Source organism: Delphinus delphis, chromosome X, assembly GCF_949987515.2.
Source record: "Delphinus delphis chromosome X, mDelDel1.2, whole genome shotgun sequence".
In the NCBI taxonomy this organism is placed as follows: Eukaryota; Metazoa; Chordata; class Mammalia; order Artiodactyla; family Delphinidae; genus Delphinus; species Delphinus delphis.
Window position 1 is genome coordinate 83,233,253 of NC_082704.1, and position 24,569 is coordinate 83,257,821.

Genomic DNA, 24,569 nt, shown 5'->3' on the forward strand with positions numbered 1-24,569 from the left:
GGGAGGGGAACTCATGGTTAGGTCATTCAACACCCTCCTCAGTTCACCACATGTCAAGGTAATACATAATATTGAGCCTACATTTTTGGTCTTACACCACACACATATCCATAAAGTGTCTGTCATATGATTGGAATTTTTAAATAGGCATCTTGGTAATTGCAAAAACAGACAAATTTTTTTAAGTTGAGGATGATTCCCTCTGAGATGTACGTTGATATTGAAAGCTATCAGATTAAAGCAAAAGAGAAGCTCATAAACTAAACATCTAATTGATATCTCCTACAGAGCATTACTGTAATTTGGTAAAACTAAAATACAGCTACTTATTGGAAAAAATGGTCCTGAAATACACAACCTGAAATAAAATAAAATGAAAGAAAAAGTTGTTTTCCTTCCAGACAGATTCCAAAAAATAATGCCTGAATCAGAGCCTGCAGTCATAACCTCTCTACCACTGGTGCCGGCTAATGAGGCATCACTCCAGAATAGGCTGATTGTACAGAAAGGCACTTAAAAGCTTCTACAAATGAACAGGAAATGCAAGCCATTTTACTTACTGACTGTACATTCTGAGACCAAAAAGATAGTTGTGTGAGCTTTTATTTTTTATTTTTCAATCTCAGGAATCTGTGAGATTTCTGAAGCTGCTTGGTGACCCTTGGTGCATCCTGTGTGGGGACCGGTCCCATGGAGTCTCTGTCTGATAGCATACACTATGCTACTGGTAAGGAAACAATCTTTTCTCCTAGTCTTGTTTGGTGTGTTGACTTAAAAAACTATATCCACAACGTGAGAGTTGCAAGTTAAGTTTTATTTGGGGCAAAATGAGGACTGCATCCCAGGAGACAGCATTTCCAATAGCTCTGAGAAACTGCTCCAAGGAGGCGAGGGGAGGAGCCAGGATGTATAGGAGTTTTGCAACAAAGGACAGGTAGTCGGGAATGTCAAAAGATTATTGTTAATTGAAGAAAACCAGACACCCCAAATTAAGGAATTTAGCGCTTTTCTATGTATGGGAAGATATAAGAGTCTGGGCTCACTGAAATCATTCCTTTGATATGCACCTCAGCTATCTGGGGCCAGTATCCAGACACATCTTGAGTTTCCTCAGGGCTCACCACAGGGAGTGGCTGCAGTCTGATGGTTGCTAGATGGCAGGTATTCTTTTCAGCCCTGAATTTCCTTGGCTCACTGGCTCACATTGGAGGGCTGAAATCGTTGACGACTGTGACATCCTTTGTTTGTTGATATGGCAGGAAATATTCCATTTCTCAGTGTCCCTGGGGGAAAGAAGAACATCCTCCCTAACTTCAGGGTGAAAATTACTATATCAGGGAAAGCTTCAGGGTGTGAATTATTATATGAGTCTGCAGGTACCATATATAAGTGCTTGCACTATGTACCAGACTCCGTGCCAGATGTGCCACCAAATTCTTTCACTATCCTACCAGACTTGAAGTGTAACTCATATGATGCCTGTTTAATTAGGAGCAATAACTCAGAAAGGTCAGATAACTAAGAGTTAAGGTGTGCCACACAGAATCCAGTCAGTCTACAGTTTTCTGTGCTACATGTTATAAATTATTGTTCATATGTTAATTTTTAAATTTATCTCTAGGGAAAGGCCCACACAGGAATATTCTGGTAAATATGTTAGTTATTGCTCATAAAGAGTAGATTCAATTCAGGAGTTAGTTAAGGAAAGTGGTAATGATCTTGTTTTATCGTTACAGAGAAAGCAGTTATTTTTGTCACTATTATAGTACCTGTGGGCCAATCCCAGTGTTAGGCACTCTCCCACTGTTATCCCAGTAAGCCTTCAGAGCATTCCTTCAGTGAAGTTATTCTCATTCTCAGTTTACAGTGAGGAAATTATGATGCTGACTGTTTAACTGCCTGACCCATTGTAGTGGTATGCTGGAGCTGGCTCACACTGGCTCTTGAGAGCTGATTGTATGCATCCTTCCCTTGAAATTGGTTATGGTGGATTATTTCCACCACAGAAATCAGAAAACTCTACAAAATATGTACTCCTAGGCCTCTCCTTCTTCCCTTGACGGTTTTTAAACATTTACCAGCATACCACTGACCACGTTAGGTTCCAATGTTGCAGGAAGGGGGACCCCTTCCAGGGCCTGAGAGTGGGCTCTTTGTCTAACATTTGGAAATGAATTGTCTGAGGAGACACACGTGCTGACAAAGCAAGAGACTTTGGAAGGGGCACCCGGGCAGACAGCAGGAGGGTAAGGGAACCCAGGAGAACTGCCCTGCCACGTGGCTCACAGTCTTGGGTTTTATGATAATGGGGTTAGTTTCCGGGTTGTCTCTAGCCAATCATTCTGACTCAGGGTCCTTCCTGGTGGTGTGCACAGCCACCCAGCCAAGATGGATTCCTGCGAGGAGGATTCTGGGGGGATGGTAGAACAGATGGACTGGTGTCTCCTCTCCTTTTCACCTTTCCCGTATTCTTCTGGTTGGTGGTGGCTTGTTAGTTCCATGTTCCTTACCAGGATCTCCTGTCATAAAATTACTCATGCAAATTGTTACTGTCTTTGCCTGGCCAGGGCAGGCAGTTTCAGTCAGTATTTCCCCTAACACCAACTCTAGTTTTTTCAGCTACTAACTATACGACCTTGGATAAGTTGCTTATCCTGAGCTTCACTTTCCTTATATCTAAAATCAGTAATTAATTGTCTGTATTGTCTATGTTGTTTTGTGGATTTAACAGTTTGTATTCCCTTGGATTTGGGGGTAAATTAAGCCAGTTCCTGGAATATAGTTAACATCCTATAAATAATAATGATTTTTCAACTTTCTCTAGAAAAATCTATCATCAAAAAGAGTTTGAGAAAAGACTTTGTGCATTTAGTGGATATGGCATGCTAAAGCCACGAGGAAGAGACTGTATTACAGAGGAGGAGCACCTGAAGCACTCATTTACCAAGTATCTGTCAGAACCACTGTCTTTAAAATGGATATTAATGGTATGCTACCTGCTAATCCCCTCCTTCCTGAGCCAAGGAAGTGCCCTTTTCCACAAAATATTAGAATGACTTGGAGCTGTCTGAATGATGACTGTTGAGTTAGAACAAAACAAAAATCAATTCATATTTTCTTATAGGAACAATTAATAATTTCAGACAAAATACTCCCAAAAGGATAGATCACAGTGTTACCATAGCATTTTGTGCTGTTTTCAGTAGGACTTGGTCTCTGCCATAATTCCAGAAATGTAACTCTGTGGCCTAAGTCTTAATTACGTTATACACTGGACGTTGCTTAAAGTAGCAAAAAATTAAGAATTTTTCCTCTTTTTTGAAATTTTTCTTATTTTCCATAAGTCTTATTTATTCGTTTAAGGATTTGGAAATAAATTTTATTTTTTTGAATAAAAAAATGTATAAGTATTCAGTAGGCATCTCTGATGTATCTAGATATGTTCAAATAGAATAACTAGGATGTATATATGACACATACACACATAAAAACTGACACATAAACTGAACTCTATTAGATGTTTTGCTGGCAAAGGAGTTTTATTAAAACCTTTGTAATGGGGCTTCCCTGGTGGCGCAGTGGTTGAGAGTCCGCCTGCCGATGCAGGGGACACGGGTTCATGCCCCAGTCCGGAAGATCCCACATGCCGCGGAGCGGCTGGGCCCGTGAGACATGGCCGCTGAGCCTGCGCTTCCGGAGCCTGTGCTCCGCAACAGGAGAGGCCACAACAGTGAGAGGCCTGCATACCGCAAAAAAAAAAACACCTTTGTAATGAATGAATTTATTGCAGCATTCATCATAACTATAAAAAACTGAAAACAAAAACTACTTACTGCCTACGAATTACAGACCTTTATATTTTTTAATGTGCAAATACACACATAGTTATATACAAAGTATGCTGGAATTTTTTAAATGTTCCGAAAACCAGAGCTGCTAATATCATGGTCTTAACCTGCTGTGGCAAACTCTTGTCTAATATTATCTCCATTCCCCACAAGATCCTGGCAGTAGATAAGAGCATCCACATTTTATAAAACTGAGCTTCAGAGATGTTCAGTGACATAGTATTCTTAACTGGAAAATAAATGCACAACCTAAAAGCTGAGAATTATGTTTTATTCAGCAGACATGCTGAGGACTTAAGCCTGAGAGACAGTCTCTTAGATAGCTCTGAGGGACTGTTCCAAAGAGGTAAGGGAAGAGCCAGGATATATATAGGAGTTTCTGCAAACCAAACCAAAACAAAACAAGAACAAACAAACAAAAAAAAACCAGGTAGTCGGAACATCAAAGGATTACTGTTAATTAAAGAAAAACCAGATATCTCAAGTTAATGAATTTAGCACTTTTCTATGTTTGGGAAAATGCAAGAGTCTGGGCTCACTGAAATCATTCCTTTGATATGCACCTTAGCTATCTAGGGCCAATATCCTGTTTTCTACATCCTGAATGCCCTCAGGGTGCACCATGGGGAGGGGGGGTACAGTGGCTGATGGCTTAATGGCCACAACATCCTTTGTTTACTGATCTGGCAGGTGACATTCTTTACCCACAGTGTAATCTCACTAAATCCAAAGACTACCCTAGCTGTTCTGACACATAGTCCTGACCCAAGTCAGCCTTTCCCCAAGATCTATGACTCCCCTAGAAGATTCTAGTATGAAGATAATTCTGAAAAGTGATGATTTACTAGTCTTAACTGTCACCCTGCTCTGAGTTTGACTAAAGAATAAGGACACAGCTTCTTTCCATGGTCCACTCACTCAGAGTTTCCTTCAGCTTCACCAGGTTTGGAAGCTGTGGCTTGGACCATGATTACATGAGTCTAAGGAAACTGGACACGTCCTGGGTCAGTCCTGTGGTTGCTCTAGGGTCTGTTCCAGGGAACCACACTGCTGTCTACCAAGCGTGTAGAGACGCCTTTATCAAACACACATTCCTACTCTAGAATCCAGGAGTCCTCATAAACTTTTTCTTTGGGGCACAAACAACTAGAAGTAACACCCTGAGCGCTGACATTTTCAATCTGTGTGACCTTTAACGAGACATTCAATCACTCTGAGCCTATTTCCTCATCTGTTGTGTGGGGGGCAACAACTGCCTTGCAGATTGGCTCTGAAGATTTCATGGAGTAATATACATTAATTACCTGACATGGTGGAGGAAAGGTGCCAATAAGCAACATAGTTCCCTTCCCTCTTCCTCTTACTACATATTCTATCCCTTGGCTTTAGCTACGAGCTCCAGATTCATTATTCCTTGAATCCCATCTCATCTCAAATCACTGCTGCCTCATTTCCTTGATCTGGCTACTCAGCTTCTGAAACAGAAGAAAGATTTTTGTTAACCCAAAGGCAAAGTTCCTGGTCACAGCTTCAATTTGGAAGGCAATTTCCTGATATGGTTCCCCATAATTTACCACATCTCTCTCTAGTTAAAACTTATGGACATTTACTGGGTACCCACCATGAGCCCTCCCTTGTCTCCTATATTTCCTGCAGATCAGCAGCTCACTCTCCCTTCCTCCCTCCACAGCAGCCTCTAGATCCTCCAGACTCCATCTCCTCCCCCAGTCCTTTGCACAAGGAGGACAATTTCTATCTCTCCTTCAGGCCCCTATCTGCATTCTCACTCCAAGAAACTCAATCACAAAGAGCCCTCTTCAGACGCTCACCCCTTAATAGTTCTCAGGAAGGTGTAGGTAACAATTATTTAATGTTCTCAGAAAGACTTTAAAATATTCATTTTCCTCTGTTCTAGCAAGCCTCAGTGTTGACTGTACAGGCAGTGGGCCACAGGATCTGGGGAGTGGCCTATGGGATGAGGAGCTGCTGAAAGTGTGAAGAGGAGCTGGCCTGAAAACCAGGGAAGTCTGTATCAGTGAGAAAAAGGGGAAAGGATTCAGGGGGAAGTACTTGGGAATAATAAAGTTAGTGACAGTGCACTCCATGTGGGCGTTAGCATCTAAAAACCTTGAGTTAGAGTTCAGGTTCTCCCTTATCCTAGCTGTGTGACCCTGGGCTGTTGCCTAACTTCCCTGGGTCTTAATCTCATCTGTGCTTATGGGAAGAACATTTTTCTAGAAGAGCTATTATGAGTATTGAAAAAGAGAAGATATGTAAAGTAGTTAGTATAATGCACATACTAGCTTACTATTACTTGTACAGAATCTTAATTTCATTTTAAGATATTTCATAACATTATTTTGTGTTCTTAATTTTTAGAGTTATGTTTCACTTTAAAAGATACTTTTTTATTTCAAAAAATGAAAACATTTTAATAAAAGTACAGATTGTGCACAGATAAAGCAAAAACCGTACGACTGACACTTGAATGATTGAGATTAAGGAAAAGCTGCAGTAAATCATTACATGTACTATAAATACTAGCTTCTGTGTGGACTACCAAAGATAATGAGTCAGATTTCTTTGCTCTCAAAAACTCAGCTGATTAGGAAGAATAATTTGCTTGGTACCTGTATGCAAGAGCAAAATATGTGGTGCCTACATCAATAATATCTTCTGTACAATGTCCACACTGGGAGAATGATTTTCTTATCAATGTTACTCACAAAAGGATAACTAATTCAAAATTTAGTGGTGCTTAACAGGATTTAGACAGTGAACTGGATGCTGGGTTTACAAAGCCCAACGAAATCTTGCCCTTGCCCTCAAGGATCTCATAATCTAGTGGGAGAAACAAAGACCTTCATTCAATGGATGAATATTTATTGAGTGAATACAAATGTCAGGAACTGTTCTATAATCAGTATCACACAGCTAGCTAGTGGCAAAGTCAATTTTCAATTCTGGGTCTCTTGACTCCAACCTGCAGTATGTTCTCATTTCTGTGTCCCATGGCTCTTTTGGTTCTACTTAAAATCTGTTGAACTCTCTAAAGAAACTTTTTCTGCTACCTCTCACAGGGGAACCCTGGAGGTGAAAGATCTGCCCAGCTCTGAGTGGCTGAAGGCACTGAGCCAGGCCTTTAACTGCCCCTTTCCAAAATAACAATTGTTTCTTTTTTTTTTAACATCTTTATTGGAGTATAATTGCTTTACAATGGTGTGTTAGTTTCTGCTTTATAACAAAGTGAATCCGCTATACACATACACACGTTCCCATATCTCTCCCCTCTTGCATCTCCCTCCCTCCTACCCTCCCTATCCCACCCCTCTAGGTGGTCACAAAGCACAGAGCCGATCTCCCTGTGCTATGTGGCTGCTTCCCACTAGCTATCGATTTTACGTTTGGTAGTGTATATATGTCCATGCCACTCTCTCACTTTGTCACAGCTTACCCTTCCCCCTCCCCATATCCTCAAGTCCATGCTCTAGTAGGTCTGTGTCTTTATTCCCATCCTACCCCTAGGTTCTTCATGACACTTTTCTTTTAGATTCCATATATATGTGCTAGCGTACGGTATTTGTTTTTCTCTTTCTGACTTACTTCACTCTGTGTGACAGACTCTACGTCTATCCACCTCACTACAGATAACTCAATTTCGTTTCTTTTTATGGCTGAGTAATGGGCAGAAGACCCAAATACACATTTCTCCAAAGAAGATATACAGATTGCCAACAAACACATGAAAGAATGCTCAACATCATTAATCATTAGAGAAATGCAAATCAAAACTACAATGAGATATCATCTCACACGGTCAGAATGGCCATCATCAAAAAATCTACAAACAATAAATGCTGGAGAGGGTGTGGAGAAAAGGGAGCCCTCTTGCACTGTTGGTGGGAATGTAAATTGATACAGCCACTATGGAGAACAGTATGGAGGTTCCTTAAAAAACTAAAAAGAGAACTACTGTATGACCCAGCAATCCCATTACTGGGCATATACCCTGAGAAAACCATAATTCAAAAATAGTCATGTACCAAAATGTTCATTGCAGCTCTATTTACAATAGCCAGGACATGGAAGCAACCTAAGTGTCCATCAACAGATGAATGGATAAAGAAGATGTGTCACATATATACAATGGAACAATTGTTTCTGAAGAACTGTTCTCTTAGCATTGGACCCCATTGAGATGGCAGAAACAAAGAGGCAACTGTAGCTTCACAGCCCTTTATACTGGGTAAAACCCACCTTCCACAGAAGGGCCCAATATTGTGGCTCTCACTTTCCAAGCTCTCCACTCATTCCTAATGTAAACAAAAAGAACAAAGAGTGTTGCTCATCATCTAGTTATGCAAAGGGTTAAGTTGCAACCCACTGCAGTAGCCCACTGACAGTGTGCCCTAAGGGAACTCGGGATGAGGTGGGGGTGGGGGAAGGATGGAACATTCTGTGCTTTGGATACGTGGGCCCCTAGATAGTTAACATGCATATCTAAGGAAGAATTTCAATGACCCCTGCTCCTTGCATCTTCCTATACATAGAAAAGCACTAGAATCATTAACTTGAAGTATATGTTCTTTGTAGTTAGCAGTCATTTTTTACCAAGATGTATGCTTGACTACATGTATTTCCCAGCCAAAAAAATGTGTATGTATCCTGGCTCCTCCCCTACCTCTTCAGAGAAGTTCCTCAGAGCTCTGAGAGGCTGTCTCCTGGGCTATAGTCCTCAGTAAGTCCCAGAATAAAACTTAATTCACAACTTTTACATTGTGCAATTTTCTTTAAGATGACACTAACACAAAGCACATTTCTTATCTGTGCTCTGACTGAGAGTGATCTGGTTCTTTACAGGGAAGCTAAGCCTTGCTGTATGCCTGGATTTTCCAGACATGAATCCTACTGGGAACAGGATGACTGTCTCATTGGGAATTATACCTGCTACTACATATGAAATAAGTGTTGCCATAACGAGTGGAAAGAGGATCAGCTTTAGTGTCAAAATACTTAGTGTAAGTCCCAGCTTTAGCACTATTTAGTTATTTACCCTCTCAGCAACATTGAGAAAACCCCATTGAGAAAAAAAAATTATGTATATATTATATATATACATATATAATACTTTGTAATTATATATAATAAATATATATATATATATAAATTTGCATGGCACAGAGTAGATCATCAAGAAAGGTTATGATTTATTAATCTGTTTATGTTTCTCCCCCAACTAGACTCTTAACATCTTGACGGAAGGACTTCTATATGATTCATCTCTGCACCTCCATACCTAGCACAGCTCCTAACATACTTGGTGTCAGGGTATTCTAGTTGATCAAATACATTCTTGGTCTATTCCTCTGCAAGATAATGTGATTCCATTTGAAAGTGTATCCAACACTTCTATGAAAACTACTAACCCACCAAACAGAAAATTCAAATTTTCCTGTATTATGAATTTTAACTTCGTTATTTTTACTTGAGGCTTTGATTTGGATGTTTCTAGATGTGGACCAGATTTGTTTCTTCACATTCTACACTAGGCTGGGTGATAAACACACCCAACAGTTAAGGTACAATAAAGGCAACTCGACAATATCATCGTTACCCAAAATGTCACAGAATCCCTTGTGAAGGTGAAGATTTTTATCAAAATGGTTGTATGGAGTGATGGCAAAGTAGACTATCCTCTTTTCTGAGTGACTACTTGAAGTTTTATGTATGTTGAGGGAACTGAGGCTCCAACTTTTTAAACAGTTTATCCAAGGTTACACAGCTATTAACTGCTGGGAATGTAATTGGAATGCAGATCTGTATTACGATAAAACTCAAGATTATTCATTATATCCTGCAGAAGAAGGAAACATCCAACACAGCCAACACCATCCAGGGAACTAGTGTTTTAAGCAGATGAGGAACTTATCTAAGTTGTAAACTCTATACACCACCAAAACTGAACATAACCAAAAAAACAGTACTCAGTGAAATAATTCTTTAGATTAGTCATGGTGGTGGTGTAAGGAGCACAGGATAGGGAGCACAGGATAGGGAGCCAGAAAAACTTGAATTCAAATCCCAACTCCACTCTAATCTTTGGTCTCCTTTAATATAATTAGCATCAATAGCAAAATGTTATGAGAATTAAACATGAAGTGCTTAGCACAGGACCTGGCACATAGATTGTTCTCAACCAATGTTGGATGACTTAAACCTGTCCCTTTCCTTCTACTTAGGCAATGTTAAGCATTTACCCCCCGATCATAGATTTAATTTCTACTACAAAAGCAAGTTTTGTGTTATTTTTGTCTCTCTCCCTTGTGGTGAAGCTAAAAGATGGGAGTTAAAGTTCAAAGCAGTTAGCAAATAATATTTAAGCAACATTAGCTAATTATTTAATAATTATTGCAAATTCAGACATTGGAACGCCAAGCTTTTGAAAATGATTTTACTCATCTTAAATTATGCATTCTTTCAATGTCATTCTAATAGGTGAATATTAACATGGTTATGCTGAGTTCTGAAAATAAAATTCCATTGACATTTTGATTGGGATTGTATTAAGCCTGTAAGTTATGGCCCTTGCACTCTAGAAATAAAGTTTTGTCTACCATCATCATTAGGGGACCACCTATCCCATAACTCCCCTCCTGTGTTAGCACGCCTTTCTCCTCTTTCCCCTTCCCTTTGACACAGGTCTTTGCAAAGATTGGAAGGGCATAATGCGTTGTGGAAGTGTTGAATTATTCAATTATAATGAATTATACAAAAGGACACATAGATGAGACATGGGAATCCTGCCTAATGATTACAAGGGATCCCTGTGACACGGCTAGAACCTGGGGACTTTATAATCTGAGAGGGGCATTGTGATTGCTTCCTTATCACCCCAGCTACCACCTCAATCATCCCCAGCTCTGCAAAACTGTCTCTCCATTTATCATTCAAACCTTCTTTCAAAACTCTCAATTTTATCATTTCTTTTTAACTAACTGTTGTGAATGCCATCATTTCTCTCATTATGCTTTGTATGTGGTTCCTGCTGATACATGTAAAAGTTATTGATATCTTAAATAGTCACTGCTTATTCTAGCTTTTTATAGAATTCACGTATAGCAAGGCATTTTATGTTGTTTCTAATGTGTTTTCCAAGAATACACTGCTTTCATCTTCAAGCAATGATTATTTTTTCTCTGTCCTGAAAGTTATAGGCTTTTTTTTTTTTTTTTTTTTTTTTTTTTGCGGTATGTAGGCCTCTCACTGTTGTGGCCTCTCCCGTTGCGGAGCACAGTCTCCGGATGCGCAGGCTCAGTGGCCATGGCTCACGGGCCCAGCGGCTCTGCGGCATGTGGGATCCTCCCGGACCGGGGCACGAACCTGTGTCCCCTGCATCGGCAGGCGGACTCTCAACCACTGCGCCACTAGGGAAGCCCCCTTATTTCTTTTTAACATATTTTTATGGTGGAGAGAATTTCTAAAGCAGTATTAGGTAGTAGGGATAATGAGCATATTTGTCTTGGTCCTAATTTTAATGGAATTTCCTCCAGTGGTATAAAATCATTTTGTGTCTTTTTACAGGAAAAAAACCCAAAACTTCACATCAATATAGCCTACTACATATCTACTTTTAAAATATACATTTTTAAAAAATGGGAATAGGTGTTGTATTATTATTGAGTGCATTTGGAAAATCTATTGAGTGTATAAAATAATTTATATCTGTATAATACAGTCTTCAAATCCAGTTGCACAGTAAATATTTCAGCTTGTTCAAATCACCTTTTATTCTCACTCCATTTAATATTTGTCCTCATATAGGACCCATTTCTCTTTTATATTATTCTTAAGGTATTTTGTTTTTATTACCAGTGTCAATAAGTCATTATTTATGGTATATTGGGAAATACCAATCTGGGAGGAGTTGTGCATATAGATGATTGACCAAGCACTTTGACTAAAAGACTTATTTTCACCAATAACTCTCTTTGTTTTTCTAGATATACAATCAAATTGCTTATAAATAAGGAATTATTTGTTTAACCAGTGTTATGCTTGTTAGTGTACATTTTAATTTTGTAGGGGACCCTATACAGACTGTTTACTTTTCCCCCAAATCTCTACTGTTTATGTTTTACTTTAAAAATTATTATGTTTTTAATCAGAAAAATGAACTAAAATACCCAAGACAAAAACTATATATTTCGTATTTGCTAAAAATGTAAAATATAAAAATATTTACCCATATAAATAAACAGAAAAATGACTGAACAGGAAATATGTGAAAATGTTATGAGTGGTTGCTTTCTTTTCCCCCATTTCTAAATACATTAATGACTTTCCATTCTCACAACTAAAAATGCTACTAAAATAATAATACTAAGTCAAACAAAAAGTATCTTTCGCAACTCAATAATCTGGCAGGCTGCAACAGAAAAAAAGCTAACATGTAATGTTTTAGACTACATATATTAATCACGCTAACAGACTTTATTTCCAGTGATCTTTGTTTGAAGAGGAATTAGACCTTGGTCCATTCTAGATAGTTATAATGAACCTCCATCAAGCTCCAGCCAGTGAAATTTCAAGCTTTTACTTGTATGAAAAGCGGTATGTGATGAGCAGCAAATGAAATCTGGAACAAGAAAAGGAATGTGACAAAGTCTTTATTTCTATACGTTACCTCCATCCCTCAAAATGGACTTCAGCTGTGATCGTTTTTCTCCGAACCCTGAATATATCACTTGAAATGTGTGATGGAGAAAACACAAAATCTGGAAGAGCATATATGGATTGAAATATGTACTTACCCATTTCTTAAACTCGGAGCAGTGCCTTGCTGCCTCATTTTCTTCATCTGTAAAATGGGGCCAACAATAATTATTAGAGCAACAATGTAATCAGGACCTAGGGAACATGCATGTTTATCAATACTACCCTTGACTATTCTTGAATAGAAGGAAAATATCTAGTAACACAAAACATCCATATTTAGCAAGGACATCATTTTCATACTTACAAATGAACAAGGGAGTATCTGGAAATTCACACATAAAGGACAAACCCATCCATTATTATGATCTCTCAAAGAAATACCTGTAAATAAAACCACCATCTTCTTTTTGCCTGATTGCTCCAATGATACCTTCCCTCTAGAGAGTTAAAAGGTAGAAGAAGTGAGCATACAGAGCACAAGTGGATGGATTTATCTTAGGTGGGAGAAAGAACATCTATTCCACTGTACTTGAAAGGAAGGGAAGATGGATGCTGTGATCAATTTCAAAAAAAAGTGGAATTCTCTACCCCTCCCTGGGTTACATCCCTTTCCAATGTGATTCTGAAGCTCCTCACATCAAGAGGTGTAGTCTATTTCTCTACAGCTTGAATTGGGGCTAGCCTTGTGACTTGGTTTGACTAATAAAGTGCTGAATAAATGGTATTGTGCTCATTCTGAGTATAGGCCTAAAGAAGACTTGAGTACTTCGGCTCTCACTCTTGGAACTCTGATCAGTTTCCAGGTGAATAATCCTGGGCCAGTTGGCTGAAGGATGAGAGACCACATGTAGCAGAGACAGACAACCCATCCCTTCTGGGGTCATCTTAAAAAATCCAGTTCCTGGTTTATCTGTCAGTTCACCAGAGGAATATGAATGGGTCCAACTGAGACCAGAAGAACTGATTATTTGAGCTAAGCTTTAATTGTTCACCCAGAGTAAGAAGAGCTAAATAAATGGGTATCATTTTAAGCCACTAAGTATAGGGGTTATTTGTTGTACAGCAATAACAAACTGATACAAGAGTGAATGTGGCAAAGTTTTTAGGTTTGGTTGTGAGAAAATGAGAAGAATTCTACCTGATAGAGTGAAAATTCTGGTTATGGTGGCTTGAAGAGTTTGGCTAATCCTCTCTGCCAAAATCAAGTATAAAACTGGAAAAAATTGTCAAAAGTAATGTAGTAAGTTCCAGACAATTAGCTTTGCTGATTGTAATGTAACTGCCTGACATTAAGCTTTTGATTGCTGAGGCATCTATTTCCAACATCCATCTCCAACAAGCACATTGCCCAATACACAACTAGATAAGAAGCCAGGCCACCTCACCCATTTTAGAAATCCCTGGTTGACCTAGATTACTGACAATTTGAGTGATCCTGCTTTTCCCTTCCCATGCTTTAATACCTGCTCTCCTCTTTTAAATTCACCAATAAAGAGTGAACCCCCGAAACCCTAGGTGCCTCACCCTCAACCCCAAATAAAGGCAGAACTTCAGGTTCAGGTTCTTTCTCTCTCTCTGTCTCTCCTCATGACCTCCCTTTGTGGCCCTGGGTATGCCACGTACCCTCCAGGATTTGTAAGTAATAAACCTTGTATTTTTCGAAGTTCCATGATGGTTATTGCTGAGGTGTGTCTTGCTATCATAATAAGCATCACAAGGGCGAGATTGGCTCTGGTTGGGGAAATGTCTGTGGGGGCTCCCCACAAGTAGTAGGGGTCCAGATGAGTGCCCCCAGGCATTTGTAGCTGAGAGCATCACTATTGATAGGCTGAGACCGATACAGAACAAGCAACTATTTTACATCTCTGAAAGTCTACTGAAGGCAAACAACTTACTGAGACACTGCCTTGAAAAACTACTAGAGCTGTGTATAGGAATAGGAGTCTGTGGCCTTGCATGAGGCTATTCCCATACAGCATCTACTTCATTCCCCTTCAGCTATGAAGGTGAAAAGGATAGTTTTACCAAACTATGGGCTGGCCCCCCAAAATTAGCAGCTTTACTCTGAGAGGAAGTAAATTCCATTTGGGTCAGATGGGGAAAAAACAGGTCACCGTTAGCTAACGCTTGTAAACTCATTAGGAAACAAATGGTAAAATCTGTTCATTTGGTTGATGGTGCTTCCCAGAGCAGCTGAGAGTGGAAGCCTTACAACCTCAAGATATTTGAGAACAACCTCTTCCCAAATCATTGCCTGACCACTAAACTATATAGGCACAGGGGTAACCAACAGGAAGACAGAATAAAAAATTAAAATTAAAAACTGAACAGAGATCTCAGTGGCTGCTTACCATGGAATGAGAAATTACAATGCTAAAGCTAGGCAACTCTCCAGAAAAAAAAAAACAACAACTCATAAATTTAAAACCAAATCCAGAATTGCTACAATATATTATCTAAAATATCCAGTTTACCACCCAAAGTTTTGAGACAACCAAATCGAAAGTGTGACACATACATAGGAGAAAAAAAATAGGCAAAACTTACTCTGAGTTGGCCCAGATGTTATATTTAGCAGACAGATCATTCAAAGCAGTTATTGGGTTGGCCAAAAAGTTCATTCGGCTTTTCCATAACATCTTATGGAAAACTTGAACGAACTTTTTGGCCAACCCAATATAACTACACGCATACAATGGAGATCGGGTTTGGTTCTAGAGCACTGCAGTAAAGCAAATACCACAACAAAGCAAGTCACACAAGTTTTTTGGTTTCCCAGTATATATAAAAGTTGTTTATACTATACCACACTCTGTTAAGTGTGCAATAGGCATTATGTCTAAAAAACTGTACACACCTTAATTAAAAAATAATTTATTGCTAAAAAATTCTAACCCTGACAATGCAGGGTTGCCACAAACTTACAATTTGTAAAAAATGCAGTATCTGCGAAATGCAATAAAGGGAAGCACAATAAAACAAGGTATGCACGTATGCTGAAAGAATTAAAGGAAACAATACTAAAATAATCAATGGAAAATACGATGGCAATGACAAAACAAATAGAGAGTCTCAACAGATAAAGAGAAACTATTAAAAAGGACCAAATGTAAATTCTGGAGTTGAAACGTTCAATAATAAAATTAAACATTCACTACAGGGGTGCAATGGCAGATTTGAGATGTCAGAAGAAAGAGTCAGTGGACTTGACTATATACCAAGAGAACTACTTAATCTAAAGAGCAGAGAGAATATGATTTAGCAATTCGACTTCTGAGTACTTATCTGAAGGAAATGAAAACATTAACTCAAAAAGAACATTGTAAATCAATTATACTCCAATAAAGATGTTAAAAAAACCAAAAGATACATGCACCCCATGTTCACTGCAGCATTATTTACAATAGTCAAGATACAGAAATAAACAAAATATCTATCAAAATATAAATGGATAAAGAAAATGTGATATATATATATAATGGAATATTATTCAGCCATAAATATAATGAAATCTCGAGGGCATTATGCTAAGTGAAATCAGACAAAGACAAGTACCATATGATCTCACTTATATGTGGAATCTACAAAAAAAAAACAAGCTCAGGAAAACTAAAGAGCTACATGTAAAAGAATGAAATTAGAACACTCTCTAACACCATACACAAAAATAAACTCAAAATGGATTAAAGACCTAAATGTAAGGCCAGACACTATAAAACTCTTAGAGGAAAACATAGGCAGAACACTCTACAACATAAATCACAGCAAGATCCTTTTTGACCCACCTCCTAGAGAAATGGAAATAAAACCAAAAATAAACAAATAGGACCTAATGAAACTTAAAAGCTTTTGCACAGCAAAGGAAACCATAAACAAGACAACCCTCAGAATGGGAGAAAATATTTGCAGATGGAGCAACAGTCAAAGGATTAATCTCCAAAATATACAAGCAGCTCAACATCTAAAAAACAACCCAATCCAAAAATGGGCAGAAGATCTAAATAGACATTTCTCCAAAGAAGATATACAGATTGCCAACAAACACATGAAAGGACGCTCAACATCACTAATCATTAGAGAAATGCAAATCAAAACTACAATGAGGGCTTCCCTGGTGGCACAGTGGTTGAGAGTCCGCCTGCTGATGCAGGGGACGCGGGTTCGTGCCCCAGTCTGGGAGGATCCCATATGCCGCGGAGCGGCTGGGCCCGTGGGCCATGGCCGCTGGGCCTGCGCGTCCGGAGCCTGTGCTCCTTAACAGGAGAGGCCACAGCAGTGAGAGGCCCGCGTACCGCAAAAAAAAAAAAAAACTACAATGAGATATCATCTCACACCAGTCAGAATGGCCATCATCAAAAAATCTACAAACAATAAATGCTGGAGAGGGTGTGGAGAAAAGGGAACCCTCTTGCACCGTTGGTGGGAATGTAAATTGATACAGCCACTATGGAGAACAGTATGGAGGTTCCTTAAAAAACTAAAAATAGAACTACCATACAACCTAGCAATCCCACTACTGGGCATATACCCTGAGAAAACCATAATTCAAAAAGAGTCATGTACCACAATGTTCACTGCAGCACTATTTACAATAGCCAGGACATGGAAGCAACCTAAGTGTCCATCAACGGATGAGTGGATAAAGAAGATGTGGCACATATATACAATGGAATATTACTCAGCCATAAAGAGAAACAAAATTGAGTTATTTGTAGTGAGGTGGATGGACCTAGAGACTGTCATACAGAGTGAAGTAAGTCAGAAAGAGAAAGACAAATACCATATGCTAATACATATATATGGAATCTAAAAAAAAAAAGGTTCTGAAGAACCTAGGGGCAGGACAGGAATAAAGACACAGACATAGAGAATGGACCTGAGGACACAGGGAGGGGGAAGGATAAGCTGGGACGAAGTGAGAGAGTGTCATGGACATATATACACTACCAAATGTAAAATAGATAGCTAGTGGGAAGCAGCCGCATAGCACAGGGAGATCAGCTCAGTGCTTTGTGACCACCTAGAGGGGTGGGATAGGGAGGGTGGGAGGGAGATGCAAGAGGGAGGGGATACGGGATTATATGTATATGTATAGCTGATTGACTTTGTTATAAAGCAGAAACTAACACACCATTGTAAAGCAATTATACTCCAGTAAAGATGTTTAAAAAAAAAAAGCTTATAGGTACAGAGAACAGATTGCTGGTTGTTGGGGCATGGCTTGGTTGGTGGCAAAATGAGTGAAGGGAGTCCAGTTATAAAATAAGCCCTGGGGATATAATTTATAGCATGGCAACTGTAGTTAAGAATACTGTATTCTATATTTGAAAGTTGCTAAGAAAGTAGATCTTAAAAGTTCTCATCACAAAGAAAAAAATATTCTGTAACTATATATGGTGACAGATGCTAACTAGACATTGTGGTGATCATTTCACAATATATACAAATATTGAATCATTATGCTATACATCTGAGACTAATACAATGTTGTATGTCAATTATACGTCAATAAAAAATTTAAAATAAGAGCAGAGAGAATAAAAAATGAAGAAAAATTAACAGAGCCTCAGAGAGTTGTGAACCAACATGTTATACACCTAAATATATATTTAATGGGAATGCCAGAAGGGGAGGAGAGAGAAAGGTGGAAAAACATTTGAGGAAATAATGGCCAACATTTTTGAAATTTAATAGAAACAATATATATAGATCTAAGAAGCCCAATCAACCATGAGTAGGATAAACAGAAAGGTATCCCTACCTAGACACATCATAGTCGAAGTCTAAAATACAAGGAGAAAATCTTAAAAGGAACAAGAGAAAAATGACCACTTATAGTGGAATAACAATACAATAATAGCTGACTTCACACCAGAAACCATGGAGGCCAGAAGATAGTACAATGACATGTTCAAAGTACTAAAAGGAAAAAAAAAAGTCAAGCAAAATTCTATATCCAGTGAAACTATCCTTTAAAAATAAATGGAAATAATGACATTGCCAGATAAATGAAAACTAAGAGGATTTATTGCTAGCACACCTGCCCTATATGAAATCCTAAGGGGAGTCCTATAAACTGAAAGGAAATTATATCAGGCATTAGCTTGAAAACATAAGATGCAATGAGAAGCACCAGAAATAGTAAATATATGAGTAAATACTATACACAGTATTTATACATATATTATATATTTTTTTTCTTAGTTTCTTTGAAAATATAAGACTGTTTAATGAAAAATTACAACGTTGTATTTTTGGGTTTATAACATAAAGGTAATACATATGAAATAATAGGACAAAAGGGTGCTATACTGGAGCAAACTTTCTATACACTACTGCATTTAGATTAGTATTAATCTGTAGTAGATTGGTTTAATTAAAATGCATATTGTAATCCTCAAAGCAACCACAAAGAAATAACTCAAAATATTTCAACAAGGATGAATCTCAAAATAATTATCTGAGTGAAAGAACCCAGAAAGAAATTGCATGTGTCATTCCATTTATATAAAACTAGGAAATATAAACTAATAAAAAATAATAGAAAGCAGATCAATGGTTGCATGGGGATAAGGAGTGGTGGGAGGAGTGAGAAAGAGACATGAATATATTCACTATCTTGATTGTGGTAATTGTTGCAAAAGTATATACATATGTAAAAAGATCAAATTGTATATTTGATTTGTATATGAAAATTATACCACAATAAAGCTGTTAAAAAATAAGTATGAGGGAATTTTATCCATAATGTAAGTGTTTTTGAACTGGATTGTGGGTGGTAATGTTTGTACAACTGTAAACATTTCCTATAAGTTCTCTAAATTTAGAGTTACAACGGGTAAATTTTTTGGTATATTAACTATAATGCAGTAGAACTGTTTAAAAAATTACTAGATTTTTTTCCTCCTTCCTTGATTAAGTAGTCAGGCTTATATGTTACGATTGAGGTGGAGGTGATTAGTGAAAGGAAAGGTCTGATGAGAGGTGAGAAGTTTTGAAAAGCTGTGTGCAGGATGGAAGAGAGTACTTACTACAGAAAAGCAGAAGGCCTTCCAGGCGGCATTTAGGTGAAGCGCATAAGAAGTGCTCCATGAATGCCAACTATAAGGGAAAAGGATGCACAGATTCATTTACACAACAAATACTTACTGAGCACCCAGTATATAACAGGCACTCTGTTAGAGACACTTTAATTTCAGTTACTAATTTCTGCTTCATTCACTTAGTGTACTAGATTGTTCACTTTTGTAAACCCTAAATGGCTGTTCTAGTACTAATTACTGTGTAAAGTGAATATTTGCCTTTATCTAGGTATCTGCCTATATATATACTGCATTAACATATTATATATGTTATATACTACATATAATATATAGGAAATACTTTGAGCATTTTGTTTTGTTAATACATTAATGGTTCAAATATATAATCTCATGTGTGTATTACACACATAAGTATGTTATAATAAAATAACCTAACCAGTCTCTTCCCTAGAAATCCATCATTTTGCATTCCATCAAAATGTCAATCTTTAGCTGCATCTTTTTATCCATTTTTAAATTTTTCCTGGTTGAATAGGAAAAAGATGTTGAATTATTCATATATATGCTAGCACCCACCCTCAACCAATCATTTGGTCCCAGCAGGAATAGAATTCCTCTAAGATCTATGGACCTCACATTCCTGTATAGTGAGGATTTGGGGCTTCTCGGCTGAGAAAGGCAGACATAGACTCTGCTTTTAGGGAATTCACAGTCAGCTGAGGGGAGGCAGACCACAAATAATCTTCAACTGTGATGAGTGCACTTTGTGATGAGCAGAATTCGGTGAGCTCTAGCAGCATATGGCAGGGGACTATAATGCTGCTTAAGGGTATAAGTCTCCCCAAGTGACCAGTAAGTTCAGATTTAAAGGATGAGTAGGAGGTAGCCCAGTGGAGAGTGGGTGGTGAGTTGTCCAGGCAGGGAACAGCATGAATGAGATCCTGGGGGACAGAGAGAGCACTGAAGGAGCAATCTTCTTCACTAGCCCCAGTAGCAGATGACAGAAGATATTGGTGTATGCAGCTGCACACCCCCCTTCAAAATTATCAGGGCCCCAACTGCTTAATGTGAATAAGTTAAAGAACATGGGTAATGAGCCAGACCACTTGGGTTCAAATTCCAGCTTCAGCCATTGTTGGCAGTGGGACCTTCAGCAAGTGACCTGAGATGCCTCAAGTGCCTCTGCTTCCTCTATTGTGGAATTAGGAAAATCATTGCACATACCATATGTAAGAAAATAGTTCATAATGTTCCCATGAAGATTAAGTTAGGCATCAGGCAAAAACAGAGATTTTTAGCTGTTTTGCCTTGAACGTTTTCTCCTGGTCAATTTTATACTATCCTGAGCAAATTTAGTTTTCAAATTTATAGGTAAGCAAAGCCAAGGAAATGTAGCTAGTATCTGTGCAGTAAAGGAGATGAAATGATTAAAAGAGTATTCATTCTTTAAAAAAATAAGATAAAAACCTGGTTTTGAAAATAGTAGCACTTATGGTAGCTATTAATCCAACTATATCAATAATCATTTGAAATGTCAATGGTTTAAATATACCAATAAAAAGAGTGGATAAAAAACAAGACACAACTATATATTGTCTACAAGAAACCCACTTTAAATATAGAGACACAGGTTAAAAGTAAAGTGGTGGGAAAAGGTCTACCAAACTACAACTAATCAAGAAAGCTTAAGTAGCTATATTAATAGCTATATTAATAGCTATATTAACAGCTATATTAATTTCAAAGGAAGCAGGCTTCAGATCAAGGAAAATTATCAGGGATAAAGAGGGTCATTACATAATGATAAAAGGGTCAATCCTCAAAGAAGACATAACAGTCTTTAATGTGTATGTGCCTAACAACAAAGCATCAAATATGTGAGGCAAAAACTGACAGAATTGTAAGAAGAAATAGATGAATCCACTATTATAGTTGGAGACCATATAACTGACAGATCCAACAGGCAAAAAATTAGTTAGGACTTAGTTAAACTGAACAGCACCATCAATCAACTGGAATGAACTGACATTTATATAATATTTTGTCCAACTGACAGAATTATAAGAAGAAATTGATGAATCCACTATTATAGTTGGAGACTATATAACTGACAGATCCAACAGGCAAAATATGAGTAAGGACTTAGTTAAACTGAACAGCACCATCAATCAACTGGAATGAACTGACATTTATATAATATTTTATCCAAAACCAGAATACAGAATACAAATTCTTTTCAAGTTCACATGGAACATTCACCAAGACAGACCACATTATGTACCCTAAAACACACCTTAACAAATTTTAACAAATAGAAATCATACAAAGACCACAATGGAATTAAACGAAAATGACCACAATGGTATTAAACTAAAAATTAATAACAGAAAGATACCTGGAATATCCCAAAATACTTGGAGATCACTTCTTCTAAACACACTTCTTCAACACACTTCTAAATAAATACTGAGTCAAAGAAGATATATCAAGAGAGATTTTAAATCATTTTGAACTAAATGAAATGAAAATATAACTTATCAAAATTTGTGCGATGCAGTGGAAGCAGTGCTTAGAGAGAAATTCATACTATTGAATGCATATATTAGAAAAGAAGAAAAACCTAAAATCAATAATCTAAGTCTCCACCTTAGGGAATTAGAAAAAGAAGAGCAAATTATATTCAAAATAAAAAGAAAAATAATAAAACTTAGAGTAGAAATCAGTGAAATTGAAAACAGGATATCAATACAGAAAATCAACAAAACCAAAATCTGTTATTTGAAAAGGCCAAAATAATTGACCTGGTTAAACCTCTATCCAGGTTAACTAAGAAAAAAAGAGAGAAGACACAAATCGCTAGTATCAGAAATGAAAGAGGGGCCATTACTACTGATCCCATGGACACTAAAAGGAAAATAAAGGAATATTATGAACAACTCTATGCCCACAAATTTGATAACACAGGTGAAATGGACCAATTCTTTGTAAGACACAATCTACCAAAATTCACATAAGGATAATTAGATAAACTGAATAGGCCTACATCTATTAAAGCAATTGAATAAACAATTAAGAGCTTTCCAAAACAGAAAGCACCAAACACAGACTGGTTCACTGGTGAATTTTACCAAGCATTTAAGAAAGAAATTATACCAATTCTCCATAATCTCTCACAGAAAATAGAAGCAAAGTGAACACTCCCTAACTTACTCTATGAGTCCAGCCATTACGTTAACACCAAAACCAAAGATATTATAGGAAATGGAAATACAGGTCAATATCTCTCATGAGCATAGATGCAAAAATCCTCAACAAAATATTACAAAATTGAATCCAACAAGTATAAAGAAATTACACACAACAGCCAAGTGAGACTTATTCCGGGTATGCAAAGCTGGTTCAATATTTACTAATCTGTTAATGTAATCCATCACATCAAGAAGGTAAAGAAGAAAAATAATATTGTCATATCAGTAGATAAAGAAAAAGTATTTGAAACAATCCAATACCCATTCATGATTAAAAACTTCAGCAAACAAGGAAGAGAGTGGAACTTCCTCAACTTGATAAAGAATAACTACAAAATCCTACAGTTAACATCAATGACAAGAAACTAGATGCTTTCCCCCTAAGATAGGATGTCCACTATCACCACTCTTATTCAACTTTATATTGGAAGATCTAGCTAATGGAATAAGACATAAAAGGAAATAAAAGGTATATAGATTGGGACAGAAGAAATAAAACTATCTTTGGTCACAGATGACATGATTGTCTATATAGAAAATTCCAAAGAATCAACAACAACAACAAAAAAAACTGGAACTAATAAGTAATTATAACAAAGTTTCAGGACACAATGCTAATTTACAAAATTCAACTGCTTTCTTATGTACAGACAATGAACAATTTGAACTGGAAGTTAAAAACACAGCACCATATACAGTAACATTTCCCTCAAAATGAAGTGCCTAAGTAAAAAATCTAACAAAATAAGCACAAGATCTATATGAGGAAAACTATAAAACTCTGATGAAAGATCAGAAAAGCACTAAATAAATGGAGAAATATTCCATGTACACGTATAGGAAGACTCAACATTGTCAAGATGTTAGCTATAGATCAATCAAAGTAACAGCAAGTTATTTTGTGGATATTGACAAACTGATTCTAAAGTTTATATGGAAAGACAAAATACCAAAATTGTCAACACAATACTGAAGAAGAACAAAGTTGGTAGCTGACTTTACCCAAGTTCAAGACTTACTATAAACCTACAATAATCAACACCTTGTCATATTGGCAAAATAATAAACAAATAGATCAATGGAACAGAATAGAGAGCCCAAAAACAGACCCATACAAATATAGTCAATTGATCTTTTTTTTTTTTTTTTTTTTTTGCGGTACGCAGGCCTCTCGCTGTTGTGGCCTCTCCCATTGCGGAGCACAGGCTCCGGACGCGCAGGTTCAGCGGCCATGGCTCACGGGCCTAGCCGCTCCGCGGCATGTGGGATCTTCCCAGACCGGGGCACAAACCCGTGTCCCCTGCATCAACAGGCGGACTATTAACCACTGCGCCACCAGGGACGCCCAAGTCAATTGATCTTTGACAAAAAAATCAAAGGCGATTTGATGGACAGAGGAAGTCTTCTCAACAAATGATGCTGGAACAACTGGACATCCACGTGCAAAATAAATGAGTGGAGACACAGACTTTACATCTTTCACAAAAATTAACTCAAAATGGATCACAGATCTAAATGTAAAACATGAAACTATAAAACACCTAGAAGAAACCATAGGAGAAAATCTAGGTGACCTTGGGTTTGGCGATTACATACATACATACATACATTTATTTATTTAGTTAGGCTGTGCTGGGTCTAAGTTGTGGCATGCAGGATCTTCGTTGCCACATGCAGGATCTTTAGTTGTGGCATGTGGGACCTAGTTCCCTGAC

At 37.6% G+C, this 24,569-nt stretch overlaps 1 long non-coding RNA gene across 1 annotated transcript in view; it reads right to left on the reverse strand.

The window, feature by feature from the left end:
- Positions 1 to 821: 821 nt before the first annotated feature.
- The window catches only part of LOC132418553 (uncharacterized), a 38,494-nt gene continuing 14,746 nt past the window's right edge, over positions 822 to 24,569 (reverse strand). Inside the window, exons 2-3 of the long non-coding RNA XR_009518017.1 lie at positions 12,659 to 12,705; positions 822 to 1,283 (exon numbers count right to left, since the gene is read on the reverse strand). This is a non-coding gene — a long non-coding RNA (uncharacterized lncRNA). The remainder of the gene's footprint in view (positions 1,284 to 12,658; positions 12,706 to 24,569) is intronic.